This window comes from Schistocerca cancellata, chromosome 10, assembly GCF_023864275.1.
Source record: "Schistocerca cancellata isolate TAMUIC-IGC-003103 chromosome 10, iqSchCanc2.1, whole genome shotgun sequence".
In the NCBI taxonomy this organism is placed as follows: Eukaryota; Metazoa; Arthropoda; class Insecta; order Orthoptera; family Acrididae; genus Schistocerca; species Schistocerca cancellata.
This window is the reverse complement of record NC_064635.1, coordinates 75,320,752-75,335,172: the sequence shown is the minus strand read 5'-3', so window position 1 is coordinate 75,335,172 and position 14,421 is coordinate 75,320,752. Positions and strand designations below refer to the sequence as shown.

General features: G+C 39.1%; 1 protein-coding gene across 1 annotated transcript in view; it reads right to left on the bottom strand.

The window, feature by feature from the left end:
* The window catches only part of LOC126106556 (luciferin sulfotransferase-like), a 190,270-nt gene extending 176,130 nt beyond the window's left edge, over positions 1–14,140 (bottom strand). The window contains exon 1 of the mRNA XM_049912893.1: positions 14,039–14,140. The gene's annotated coding sequence lies outside the window, so the exon portion shown is untranslated. The remainder of the gene's footprint in view (positions 1–14,038) is intronic.
* Positions 14,141–14,421: the final 281 nt, after the last annotated feature.

Genomic DNA, 14,421 nt, shown 5'->3' with positions numbered 1-14,421 from the left:
CGCGTAAGTGCCCAAGGAGTACATATTTCTTACTAAGAGTCCGATATCGACCTCTCTGTTTGGAGTTTGACCTGTGGCAATCATATATATATATATATATTACCAATGGGAAAGAGGGATAATATATATATATATATATATATATATATATATATATATATATATATATATATATATAATCCTTCTTTCCCATTGGTAAAATCTGTACAGTTTTTCGCTATAAATATACCACTCCCCCTCTCTTACGTATGTATTGTGTTTCATATCGTCAATCATTGTCTGTGATTATTCCTGTCCAACAATGTCTCCGTCGCATAGCAATTGTCAGACAGTGTAGTAGTTTGCATTTGTTGCATTTGTTGTTATAAGTACACTTTTCTTCATAAGAGAGATTCTTCCACGAATTTTGCGCAGCGTGTATATCATACTTACAGGTGTATGAAACTCTAGACTTTATTTAATTTATGAACAAATGAATTACATTTTAAACTTCATGTTTAGAAAAATTCAAATTTTATAGTTAATTACCAAAATTTTTAGTACAGTTTTTAATACGTTTGGAACATTCTAGAGTTTGTGTTTAATAAGCATACCAAGTTTGAAAGTAATAGGACATTTATTTCGGATCTTACATGCCCCTAAGCACAGAAATTTGTGTTTTGCGGAAAATGGTCGTTAAAGTTTTTGCTTGTATTTGGCATTCTTTAGAACTGCGCAGCATCATAAGCGGGTTCTTTTTCGTTTTCTACATCAGTTTTCTTCCTTTTCACATTCCTACGATGCACGCTTCTTCATTTTATCACTTCCAAAAATGATTTAACTGCTTTCACTACACGCTTTCTGTCTATCGCATACCAAGCTTTGATGCAGTTCACTCCGGGCTTAATTCCCATTTTCTCTAAAACATATTTCCTGCTTTGCACACCATCATTAAAACTTGAAACTGCGTCATAAACACCAGTAGCAAATGCAGTTCCCCGCACAAAAATTGTTTTTGCAATCTTTCCCATTTGGGTTTTGGGTACAGTCATATCTTCAGAGAAAGTTTCGATATCAATAGTCCTTTAGAAAGACATTTTCACTCTACTGAGGAGTGTGCTCTGATATGAAATTTCCTAGCAGATTAAAACTGTGTGACGGACCGAGGCTCGAACTCGGGACCTTTGCCTTTTGCGGCAAGTGCTCTACCAATTTTTCTTTGGAAATACAGAAGCGTCCGATCTTACCCGTCGGCTTTGACCCATGACGTCACAAATACCGCGGAAACGACTATAAACAATTCCAATATGGCGGATATAAAAACATCGCATACGTATTGTAAACACTGAAATACACAAGTTTCACAAAAAGCCTAATGACTGTAACGGGACAAGCGAGGGAAATTAGGGGTTTTTGGGTGCGGAGAAACTAAATATACAGAAATGTAGCCACCGACCGCCATTCAAAACCACGCAAAACAACGAAATAAATCAACATCACAAAACTGACCAAATACCAAAAAACACATTCCTATCCATAATCGGACACTTCCCTTAACCTATATAGCTCAACAGAACCTACCGATCACATCCCGCAATAGAAAACTAAGAAACGAAAGCTTCCCTTACACCTACATACATCGGCACTTATGCAGTTTAGCAGGTACGGAAAAAATTTTTCATTGTAACCTCCCCACAAAAATTTAAAAAGAATTGACGATATTTTGAATGTTAACAAGAATACAACCTAACGTAATCTCCCAGCAAATCAATTCAATGACAATGACCATTAGACAAAAATTAGCAATCTGACCCAAGTATAAGCTCCTCACAAAAAAATGAAAGTCGATTCAGTGATAAGAAAATCTCAGTGATAATGATAATTCAATTAAACCGAAATATCGGTCTTTGGCCCTGTGCAAAAATCAGAATTAAATTCTTACCTCATTGTAACTGCTAGTCAAATTTCTGCTCTTATTCTTGCGCACAGCTTGGAGGAACTGCATTGCAAATAATAATATTCCTTTTTTTGTAATTCAACTGAACTTTTGTTTAAGGGAAGTGGAACGAAATCGTTAAAATAAATTTTTTTTTTGTAAAATTGCTTTTGAAATCAAAATTATTATTGGGGCACTTGTTGGAAATTAATTACAATAAATAAACTTTACATTATCTGATGATTACCTTAATTAACAATATACCTCATTCAGCATCTTGACCAGTGTTGCCCACAGACTGCTCTGCATGACGACTACTAGCGTACTCCACGACGACTACCACTGAACTGCTCTCAACGACTACTGACAGAGTACTGCCCGCAACTAGACAGAGCTACACACTCGCAACGACTGACTGACAGACTGAGAACCGCTCGCAACACTCGCGCGGTCAAGCGCATACTCTCTGGTCACAGATGCTACAATGCCTCGCCATCGCTGCTATGTTACATACGTGTTTCATAACCCTCCACTGGGGGGGCAAAAATTTGGCAGCGATGGTGAGTTATTTGGACTTGCCATCGCAAGAAATTTTTACAATTTACAGAATATTCAAATTTAGTACATAAATTAAATGTTGTGCACATGCACCGAGTACAAAATATATCAGACAAAGACAGGATGTGAGTACAAAACATAGTAGTAAATCAGAAAACTGTATATACAAATTATTTGACAGATAACAAAGTGCACAGGCACTGAAAAAAATTCTTTAGCATATTCAGAACAAATAAACAGACTGGCAAAAAATATTATGTTGACAAGTGACATGAGTGCACATGCACTGCAGTTGAGAACATATCAGTAAATGATGAAATGTATATACAATTCGTAACAAATGACATAAGTGCATACGCATTGAAGTATTGAATATACAGAATAGTACAAATCATATTGAAAAATGAGAAAAGTGCACAGGCACTGGAGTTCAGCAGAGAACATATTAACACACAACATAAGTGCACATGCACTGTAGTTCAGAACATCATTAAAATAAAATACTAAAAATTGTATATACAATATAAAAGACAAGAGTGCACATACTGTACTTGAGAACAAGTCGAAAAAATGTCTTAGGTATTTTTGCAATAAATAAACATAATGGCAAAAATCATATCGACAAGTGACATAACTGTACTCGCACTGGAGTTCAGCGAATCAAAAAAAAAATGTATAGTCATGAACATAAATAATGTTAGCAAAAAAATGATTTTCACTGTGTGAGAAGAATTAGGATAGGAAAGGGAAGGATTGCATCATGGTTGTAGCACTTTAGATTGCACACAGCTGTTCTGAAAGTCCATATCTTTCCACAGATGTACAACACCAAGTGACACAATTTGCAGTTCTTTTCCCATCAGAATTCATCAGTGTAGCCAAGACACTGAACTCTCGTAGTAATATTTCATGTTCTCATTTTGGCAGTACATTAGGTACACCAAACAGTGGGACCATAATAACGTCTTCATCGCTCATGGTGGTGGACAGCATGTCGTGTCAACACCACGCTTTTACAAGGCACACCAACGTAGAAGTAGTGCAAACCCAAAGGTAGTGCTCCATGATCACTAGGATAGACAGGACAAATGGACATTGCAGTAATTTAGGGTAGTTAGCTCATGAGGTGAAGGACATTAAGTCACATAATATTGACAATTACAGTTTTCATTTGGGGCATTCATAGCCCAGTGTTGAACATTTCTGTACCATGAATGTAGTATTACAGAAAAATGTTCACAAAATTAAATTATTGGCATCATGGGTAATCGTATTACAATAAACAGTGGCAGTCCTTGGACGGTTACAAAGCATATTTAGTATGACAGAATAATGTTAATTATTGGCACTCAGTGGCCAGCAAGTATTGAATATTACAAAACATTACACTCATCATTGGCACTCAGTGGCCAGCAATTACTGAATAGTACAAAACATTACACTCATCATTGGCACTCAGTGGCCCAGCAATTACTGAATAGTACAAAACATTACACTCATCATTGGCACTCAGTGGCCCAGCAAATATTGAATAGTATAAAACATTGTTCCTCATTCAGTATTATTCAGATCATTAAGAAGTAATAACAATTCATTGAGTGACATTCAGATCATTACGAAGTCATTATTAAAAAATCAGCTAATTACAGTCATAGCATTAATAATCCTGGGCATTATAAGTAGTCTCATTACAATAAACAGTGGCAGTTATTAGCCAGTTACAAGGCATTATTGGGGACTGGTAATATATATTTTGTTTGTTCTTGTGCTAGCAACGCATTGCTTTAGGTAATTACAAGAGAAAGCAAGAAGAGAAAAAAGAAAAAAAAATGGTACTGGGTTGTTCCTGTGTAACGTCATTCGTCATGAGTCAGCTGTAGCAAGGTTATGTAACAAGGCAGTATATGTGATCACATTTATAAATGATAAACACAAATGGGTTAAAAAAAATGCAAGTACTAGAACAGGTATAATAAGTAACAGGTTTAGTAAGTATCATGAAAAACTTCTCCTGGAAAAAATACAAATTGGATTATTGACCTGAAAGAAGAAACGCACACTATGCTGAAAAGTAGTGAACTTCGAATTAACAAGTAGTGAAATGTGTATAAAATGTGTTCCATAGCTGTCCTTTCCAAAACTTTCCGTCATCCTACTATGCAATATAACACCTGCTGTCAAAACAAACTGCAACAAATACTTAAATAACTACGTAGCATAAATACATAACTTCAACATTATCCTCATCTGTAAAGAAAAAACTTCATTATTCATAACAGCATTATCCATATTATCATAACTTCTTTATTATCATCACCTGTAAAGAAAAACTTCATTATTCATAGTAGCATATTCTTCATCATTATTCATCATCACTCATTATCATCTGCAAAAAAATATCACTTCATTATTCATTATACAACTATTCCTTATCTCTAGCATATTTCATCACTAAAACTAAGTGTGTAGTTCTGTCTGACAGCCTGCATCAATCGCCTTGTATTCTGAAAGAAAAAATTAGTTAAGACTGCTATTCTGCGATGTGTATTGTATATTCTTGTTAATGCTTGTTAATCCTGATCCATTTACCCTTCCTCATAAAGTTATTGCATCTTCTATCGTTTATTCCGTAGGTGAAATTCCCATTGCCGTTTAATTTATTTTCTTTACACGTTATTTCTTTCTGAAAATGATGAACAGAAATTAACGTCTTGCATTTAAATCATATACCCACTAAATAATTACTGATTAACGGTAACATACTTAAGCATACAGCCTAACATGACAGAAAACGTAATATGTCAAAAGCATAGACAGTGTTCAAAGGCAAAAAAAAAAATGTACACGGAATATCACAATGCAGCAGCAAAAAAAGAAAAACGTAAAATAGTCACGATGTTGAGACATCATAGGGCAAAAAAAGTCAAAGTCAACGGGTGTGTTATACCTTAACTATTTCACAGTGCATATAGACAAGACCGGAATACAATCGTACATAAAAAAGTGGAAAATGTGCATGGTCTGATGTGTAACGACAAGAAAAGCGACCTGCTAACCTTACCTTGCCGGGCACTTGCCAAGAAAAAATACGATAATCATCAGTAAGTATTCATGAGAGTATAATTGCATACGTGATCATAAAATTAGCAAATGGCATTATAGCTTGTTAAATCATAAAGTGATTTCATTCAATAAACGGTTTAATGTTTGAGATATGGTGGTTGCCTTTCGATTTTCTGGTTCTCAAAGTTTCGACGTGTACAACATTGGGGTGAGGGATGCTGCGAATCCGATATGGACCTGCGTATAGAAGTTCAAATTTACTGCACTTACCTTTTAATTTACTGGATAAGTAGTGTGTACGTACTAATATTTTCTGTCCAACGTGAAAGTCTCGGCGTGTACAAACCTGTTTTTGCTGTCTTCTCCGGCGCTCTGCGGGACGTTTGATGTTGTTCAGTGCAATGTCGATTATTTCGTGGTGTCGTAAGCGACGAGATGTAGGAAAATTTACAAATTCCTTAATTTTGTTTGGTGGTTCAACGTTTTTCAGTATTACAGACGGAGATAGCATAGTGGATTCATTTGGAATTGAATTAATTACATCTTGGAATGAGAGTATGTGTGTATCCCAATCAATATGTCTTTTGTGGCAGTATATTCGGCACAGCTTACCAATTTCTTTCATTAACCGTTCACAGGGGTTCGAAGAAGCGTGGTACTTGGATATATAGATCGGAGAAATGTTTCTGGCTCGTAACATGCGTGTCCATATGCTACTACGAAATTGAGATCCATTGTCAGAAATTACTTTCATCACATGCCCTACATGAAATAGAAAATGTTTTACGAATGCTTTCGAAACAGTTTTAGCAGTAGCTTTGCGTAACGGAGTGAAAGTAACAAATTTTGAAGTGAGCTCAACAGCGACAAAGATGTAGCAAAAACCTCTGTTAGTTCTCGGAATCGGACCAAAAATATCTACTGCGGCCATGTGTCTTAATTTAACAGGTACAATGGGATATAAAGGAGGAATATGTGAAGTGGTGTCTGATTTAGCTTTCTGGCAAATTTTACATGACGCTAAAACTCGTCGTATACGTTTCTCCATGTTGTTAAAATAACAGTTCTGTCTCAGTATAAGAAAACATTTTCGTGCTCCGTAATGTGCGTAACTTAAATGAGTGTACCAGATTAATTTGTTAACCAGTTCGTCAGGAATACATAATAACCAATTGTTGGTGTCAGGGTGAGAGCGGCGAAACAAAATGTCATTGCGTACAGTGTAATGGTTTCTAATCGTAACATTTTTCCTATCTTGCCAAAGGTGTTTAATTTCTTTCCACACATTGTCTTTATTTTGTTCTTGTGCTATGTCCTGTAATGACGATGAAATAAAATTTTCAAATGCTACTTGTTGAATGTACATGACACTGAAATTTGTTTTGCAGAAGTTGGTTGCTACGTCTTGCTGATTGTTGCCGAGAGAACGCGATAGTGCGTCTGCTATAACATTTTGCGTACCGGGAATGTGAACTATTGTAAAATTAAATTCCTGTAAATAAAGTTTCCATCTACTTAATCTGTCGTGAGTGAATTTGGCCGAAAGTAAAAATTGTATCGCTCTGTGGTCTGTGTACACGGTGGTGTGTCTTCCATAAAGAAAGTGCCGAAATCTCGTAAAAGCCCATACAACACATAATGTTTCCAGTTCTGTAACGGAATAATTTCGTTCAGCAGGTGACAAAATGCGGCTTGCAAATGCGATGTTTTTAATTGCTATTGAACCATCTTCTTCAATTTCCTGGAAAATGTGTACGCCTAAAGCGGTGTTAGAACTGTCGGTGGCAATGGAAAAATTTCTGGTAAGATCTGGGTGCGATAAAAGTGGAGTATTCAACAAAGCGTATTTCAAATAACATTTTCGTGGACAAGATTCTGTGTGTCAAGAGTATTGCTTACATTATTGGAATATGCAACCTGTACTATATTTAATCATATTCTATCTGACGTGTCATTGAATGTACTCTGAAAATTGTGCTAATTAATTTTACGTATGTCGTGATAGTCATTTCCATACGGCGCATTGCGATAGAGATTGAAATACTGTTTTTTCTGTACGTAGTTATTTCCTCGTGGCTATGCGTTACTATTTGTTGTAGCTGGGACAATACGTGCACGCGGCGGAACATTAAAGCCTGGTTGACCTTGTGCATTACATTGTTGGTTACGTATGCTAATCGGTTGACTTTCATGCTGTTGCGGTGGAAAACTTCTATTGTTACCAAAATGTGTTTACTGTTACTGATAATTTTACACGTACTGATGATTAAAATTTTGTCAGTTATTAAAATTACGCTGGTAGTTCTGGAGTGCCTAATAAAAATTGTCACTTTCGGTATATACTTGTCTTATCCGGTTTTCTTATTACTACGTTTCTTAATTCTAGATAGAGCAATAGTTAAAGAGCGGTTTTGATAGATATAAAGTATAGTAGAAGAGAAGGCAGCAGTGCAGAAAACTAAAGATGAAACAGCACTACTACAGCTCGGGGCCCTATGCTCGCTACGGCACATATTCATTAAAGTGTAATGAATCCCCTGAGGTTAATTATGCACTGCAAATAAATTTTAGCTTTTGCGTTACACGCAATGGCGGTAAAATTCCAAAATCAAATTGCTGTATTCTTGCTAATTCAAGTTTCCTCATTACAGGCAATGCTGATAAAAATGCAATAGCAAATTGTCGCATCAGGTTCAAAACTCGTTTCCGCATTACAGGCAATAGCGGTGAAAGTACAAAAATAGATTGTCGCATACAGTTCAAAGCGTGTGCCTGTACGCTGTCATTATTAAATTCTTTAGTTTTTCTTACGGATAAAAATTGCTCGTAATCAACGTTCTCGTCATTGAATTTGAAAACACGTTCGGGTTTGTGTGTGAATCTGTTTGTCTGTGTCATTACGGATTTCAAGTTGCGTAGCTTTTCAGATTTTAAGTCGCGTAGCTTTTCGGTTTTTAATTCGCGTAGTCTCTGTAAATTGCTCGCATTATACGCGCTGTGTAAGTCTGACAAATGTTCGCAACGTGGCGGATTCTGTGACGTATTGGTGACTGAAATAGTTTTTAATTCTGTTACTTTAACATCTTCGTCAATTTGGTTGATCTGTCGTGCAAATTTCTCGTTAACTTCCGTATTCGGAGTGTGTGAAACTTCCACTGACTCTAAATTAAACTCGTCGCGTATCTGCACTGTGTTTTTACGGCAGTGTTCAGTGACTGCATTAATTTCGTGTATCTGTGTTTCGTTCGCTGAACATTGTTCAGTGACTGCATTAATCTTGTCTTTATGTGATTCTGTTGTGTCTACACGTGTGCTACTTAATTCTTGTGCAACAGTGCCAACTTCTTCATTACTGTTATTAGCACAAGTCTTAGTATCCACACGTAATTGTCCTCTATTATCATAATTTTGCGCGGCAATGGCATCAATCTGTTCATTAATCTGTTCATTCCGTTCACTAAGTTGTTTGATTTTTTTATTAATGTCGTCTTGATCTTCATTCGATTGTTTGTTTCTTTCATCAATTAATTCACGTTGTTTGCGCTCGTTTCTCAGTATTTCAGTCATTAGTTGTACTACTGCCACAATTTGATCCAATGTAACTTTCTTTACTCTATTATCTGTGCTGTTTGATTGCGTACCTACAATTGTAACGTTTTGTGTGACCATTTGGTCATTCTGTAATTTACAAAAACGTTTCTCACTCGAGTCCGTCGTATTTTCGGTACACTGACCACTTTCATTCGAAAAATTTGTCTGTACATTACTTGGATTTTCTAAATCGGGTGTGTTAAGCTGGGCATCGCTCATTACAATAGAGCGTTCCGCATCATCGATTGTCGTCAAATCAACAGAAGACACAATCGAGTTCGTTCGTTCATCATTAAGACAAAAGTCATCATTAGTGGTTGGAATACACTGATTGTTAGTGAACGCAGGATTGTCACAATTACTATCGGTCACGTTGTTTAAATCGGTAATTTCGTTCATAATACCTCGCGATACACTATTCACAGTCTTTCGCGGCATTTTGACAATAGTCACAAATATTCACAAAATAAATAAGCACAATGCAAAAGCAACACACAAATACAACAGAGCAACGAATTGCCGTTGACCTGTAGAAAGAAAGTCACAAGTTAATAAAAGCGTTGCGCCAAATCCTAATTATATCTAAGCAAATAAGAGCAGATATCTGACTGTTGTTCAAAAGACTCTCAACGAAATACGATCCTGGACTGGGTGTCGCCAAGTGTAACCTCCCCACAAAAATTTAAAAAGAATTGACGATATTTTGAATGTTAACAAGAATACAACCTAACGTAATCTCCCAGCAAATCAATTCAATGACAATGACCATTAGACAAAAATTAGCAATCTGACCCAAGTATAAGCTCCTCACAAAAAAATGAAAGTCGATTCAGTGATAAGAAAATCTCAGTGATAATGATAATTCAATTAAACCGAAATATCGGTCTTTGGCCCTGTGCAAAAATCAGAATTAAATTCTTACCTCATTGTAACTGCTAGTCAAATTTCTGCTCTTATTCTTGCGCACAGCTTGGAGGAACTGCATTGCAAATAATAATATTCCTTTTTTTGTAATTCAACTGAACTTTTGTTTAAGGGAAGTGGAACGAAATCGTTAAAATAAATTTTTTTTTTGTAAAATTGCTTTTGAAATCAAAATTATTATTGGGGCACTTGTTGGAAATTAATTACAATAAATAAACTTTACATTATCTGATGATTACCTTAATTAACAATATACCTCATTCAGCATCTTGACCAGTGTTGCCCACAGACTGCTCTGCATGACGACTACTAGCGTACTCCACGACGACTACCACTGAACTGCTCTCAACGACTACTGACAGAGTACTGCCCGCAACTAGACAGAGCTACACACTCGCAACGACTGACTGACAGACTGAGAACCGCTCGCAACACTCGCGCGGTCAAGCGCATACTCTCTGGTCACAGATGCTACAATGCCTCGCCATCGCTGCTATGTTACATACGTGTTTCATCATTTTTTTTCAAAATTTGATCATCATGTGTCGTTATGCGGTGGGGGGAGTCTGCAGTGCCCCCCCATCCCCCCACAGGCTTCATTAGTGTCAAATCAATATTTTCGAATCATAGGCGGCCCCTGCCGCGGCCGCATTCCAAAAAAAAACTCCCAACCTAACCTCAAGTGGGCTACGCTACAGATCAATATGTTCATCAAATTGCTTCATATTACGTATACATGTTCATTAGTGTCAAATCAATATTTTCGAATCATAGGCGGCCGCTGCCGCGGCCGCATTCCAAAGAAAAACTCCCAACCTAACCTCGTATTCAGGGCTACGCTACAGATCAATGTGTAGGTCCCTTACGTCACGGGTCAAAGCCGACGCGTGAGATCGGATGTTTCCAACCTATACCCAATACACAAAACATACATAAATAACCAAAAAAAAAAAAAAAACGGAACTTACCTCAAAAAAGTTCCAGCTCCACAAACTAGATTGGCCACCACAATCACACACAAATGCACACACGCACGCACGCACACACACACACACACACACACACACACACACACATACAAAAACACACACACACACACCCCAACGAAAAAATACTGAACTAAAATAAAAACCCAACCCACCCAAACGTCAACCCCCTCCCCCACAACTCCAAAATACAACACACAAACACTATACAACAAAATAAACCACCCACCCACCTACCCAGCCCACCCTAACTAACCACTTTCGGTCTATACATTTTACCCACAGCACTCAATAACAAACTCACCCGACGTACAGCAATGAGCATTAAATTAACCATTAACTCACTAATAGAAATTCCGCTTCAAATCCAACACCTGAGCAACAGAAAACTGACCCCACCACACGAAACAAACGAAACAAACGAAAACCATGAACACACCACCAGAGAGCACGACAAACAAAAACAAGACATCTACAAACACGCCACAATCGCAAATCAAACTCCGCGCCGTAATGACGTCACACACCACAACACGCTTACGTCACGGGTCAAAGCCGACGGGTAAGATCGGACGCTTCTGTTGACCCCTTTCTTTAACCTCATTTTGTTCGTTTTATTTCGTAGCATCTGCTCGGGGCAGACGTCACAAGACAACCGTTTCAGTTCGTCGTTGATCCATTAACTGAGTTTTTTGATTACAGAGGGCAGCTAACCCTCTGACCGAACACGCTGAGCTACCGTGCCGGCACAACTGAGCTACTCAATCACGACTCACGACCCGTCTTCACAGCTTCAATTCTGCCAGTACCTCGTCTCCCAAACTTCACAGAAGCTCTCCTGCGAACCTTGTACAACTAGCATTCCGGGAAGAAGTTTTATTCTGCCAGGAAGTTTCATATCAGCGCACACTCAGGTGCAAAGTTAAAATCTCATTCTGGAAATATCCCCCAGGCTGTGGCTAAGCCATGTCTCCGCAATATAATTTTTTCCAGGAGTGCTAGTTCTGTGAGGACGGGTCGGGAGTAGTGCTTGGGTGGCTCAGTTGGTAAAGCACTTGCCCGCGAAAGGCAAAGGTCTCGAATTAGAGTCTCGGTCCGGCACACAGTTTTAATTTGCCAGGAAGTTTAAATAGACCTTTGTTTGACGTATGACAGTCTCTGGCGCAGATATAAACATTTGAATTCTCCAGAGCGAAATACACTTATGTATGACATAAGAATGCTGCGAAAAGGTGTGTGGTGCTGCATCTAGGTACACTTAAGACCAAATGACGTGCCGTATAATCTCTCAAATACATATGTTTTATACATCAAACTATTCAGGAAGACTTGTAGAATTTTGGAACACGTATTATGTTCGAGTATAATGACTTTTCTGGAGACTAGAAATTGTAGGAATCAGCAGGGGTTTCGAAAAAGACGATCGTGTGAAACCCAGCTCGCGCTATTCGTGCACGAGGGCCATAGACACGGGTTCCCAGGTAGATGCCGTGTTTCTTCACTTCCGCAAGGCGTTCGATACAGTTCCCCACAGTCGTTTAATGAACAAAGTAAGAGCATATGGACTATCAGAACAATTGTGTGATTGGATTGAAGAGTTCCTAGATAACAGAACGCAGCATGTTATTCTCAATGGAGAGAAGTCTTCCGAAGTAAGAGTGATTTCAGGTGTGCAGCAGGGGAGTGTCGTAGGGTCATTGCTATTCACAATATACATAAATAACCTTGTGGATGATATCGGAAGTTCACTGAGGCTTTTCGCGGATGATGCTGTGGTACATCGAGAGGGTGTAACAATGGAAAATTGTACTGAAATGCAGGAGGATCTTCAGCGAATTGACGCATGGTGCAGGTTCAAATGGCTCTGAGCACTATGGGACTCAACTGCTGAGGTCATTAGTCCCCTAGAACTTAGAACTAGTTAAACCTAACTAACGTAAGGACATCACAAACATCCATGCCCGAGGCAGGATTCGAACCTGCGACCGTAGCGGTCTTGCGGTTCCAGACTGCAGCGCCTTTAACCGCACGGCCACTTCGGCCGGCCGCATGGTGCAGGGAATGGCAATGTAGACAATGTGCTGCGAATACACAGAAAGAAAGATCCCTTATCATTTAGCTACAATATAGCAGGTCAGCAACTGGAAGGAGTTAATTCCATAAATTATTTGGGAGTACGCATTAGGAGTGATTTAAAATGGAACGGATCGTCGGTAAAGCAGATGCCAGACTGAGATTCATTGGAAGAATCCTAAGGAAATGCAATCCGAAAACAAAGGAAGTAGGATAGAGTACGCTTGTTGGCCCACTGCTTGAATACTGCTCAGCAGTGTGGGATCTGTACCAGATAGGGTTGATAGAAGAGATAGAGAAGATCCAACAGAGAGCAGCGCGCTTCGTTACAGGATCATTTAGTAATCGCGAAAGCGTTACGGAGATGATAGATAAACTCCAGTGGAAGTCTCTACAGGAGAGACGCTCAGTACGGGCTTTTGTTGAAGTTTCGAGAACATACCTTCACCCGAGGAGTCAAGCAGTATATTGCTCCCTCCTACGTATATCTCGCGAAGAGACCATGAGGATAAAATCAGAGGGATTAGAGCTCACACAGAGGCATACCGACAATAGATCCTTTCCACGAACAATACGAGACTGGACTAGAAGGGAGAACCGATAGAGGTACTCAAGGTACCCTCCGCCACACACCGTCAGGTGGCTTGCGGAGTATGGATGTAGATGTAGATGTAGACGTGCGCTACAAAATAGGTATATTTTTGAAAAATCGAATTTTTTAAAACTTTGACACCCCCCTCCCCCCCTTTAAGTTAATTTTGCCGTGTCAGGTACCAGGACGTGTCGCCTGTGCTACCCGGGTGCTGCAAGCTACCGGTTGGTGTCTCCAATCCAGTCAGCCGTGGGGTCTGAGTAAGCGTTTGGCCTCAGTGTATAGGAGGTGGCGCTGCGCCGTCACTTCCTCCCGTGTGCAGGAACCAGTGCTTACCGTCAGCTGGCAGCTGTGGCGTTGACGTCTTGGTCGTGTCCGCGATGGCGTCTCGCGATGCAATGTCGCATTCGAGTTACCTCCGGCGCTGCAGCGCAGACGCGAACAGGCGCTGCAGCAGAGGTCGGCCGTCTTCTAGAGGACACACACACACACACACACACACACACACACACACACACACGGCATCTCGTGGTGCTAAACAGCGCGCCAAAACACCCACAGCGACTAGCGTAAATATTTGCCGAGATGCAGCCAGCGCGAATGTCATAAACAACTACACGTGTGCCTGCGCTGACTCCGTCTGAAGGTAACGATTCAATGCGCCTCAGGACGACGTCGATTTTGACAAAAACAGTGTACAGGTTGATTCAAAAAGAAAG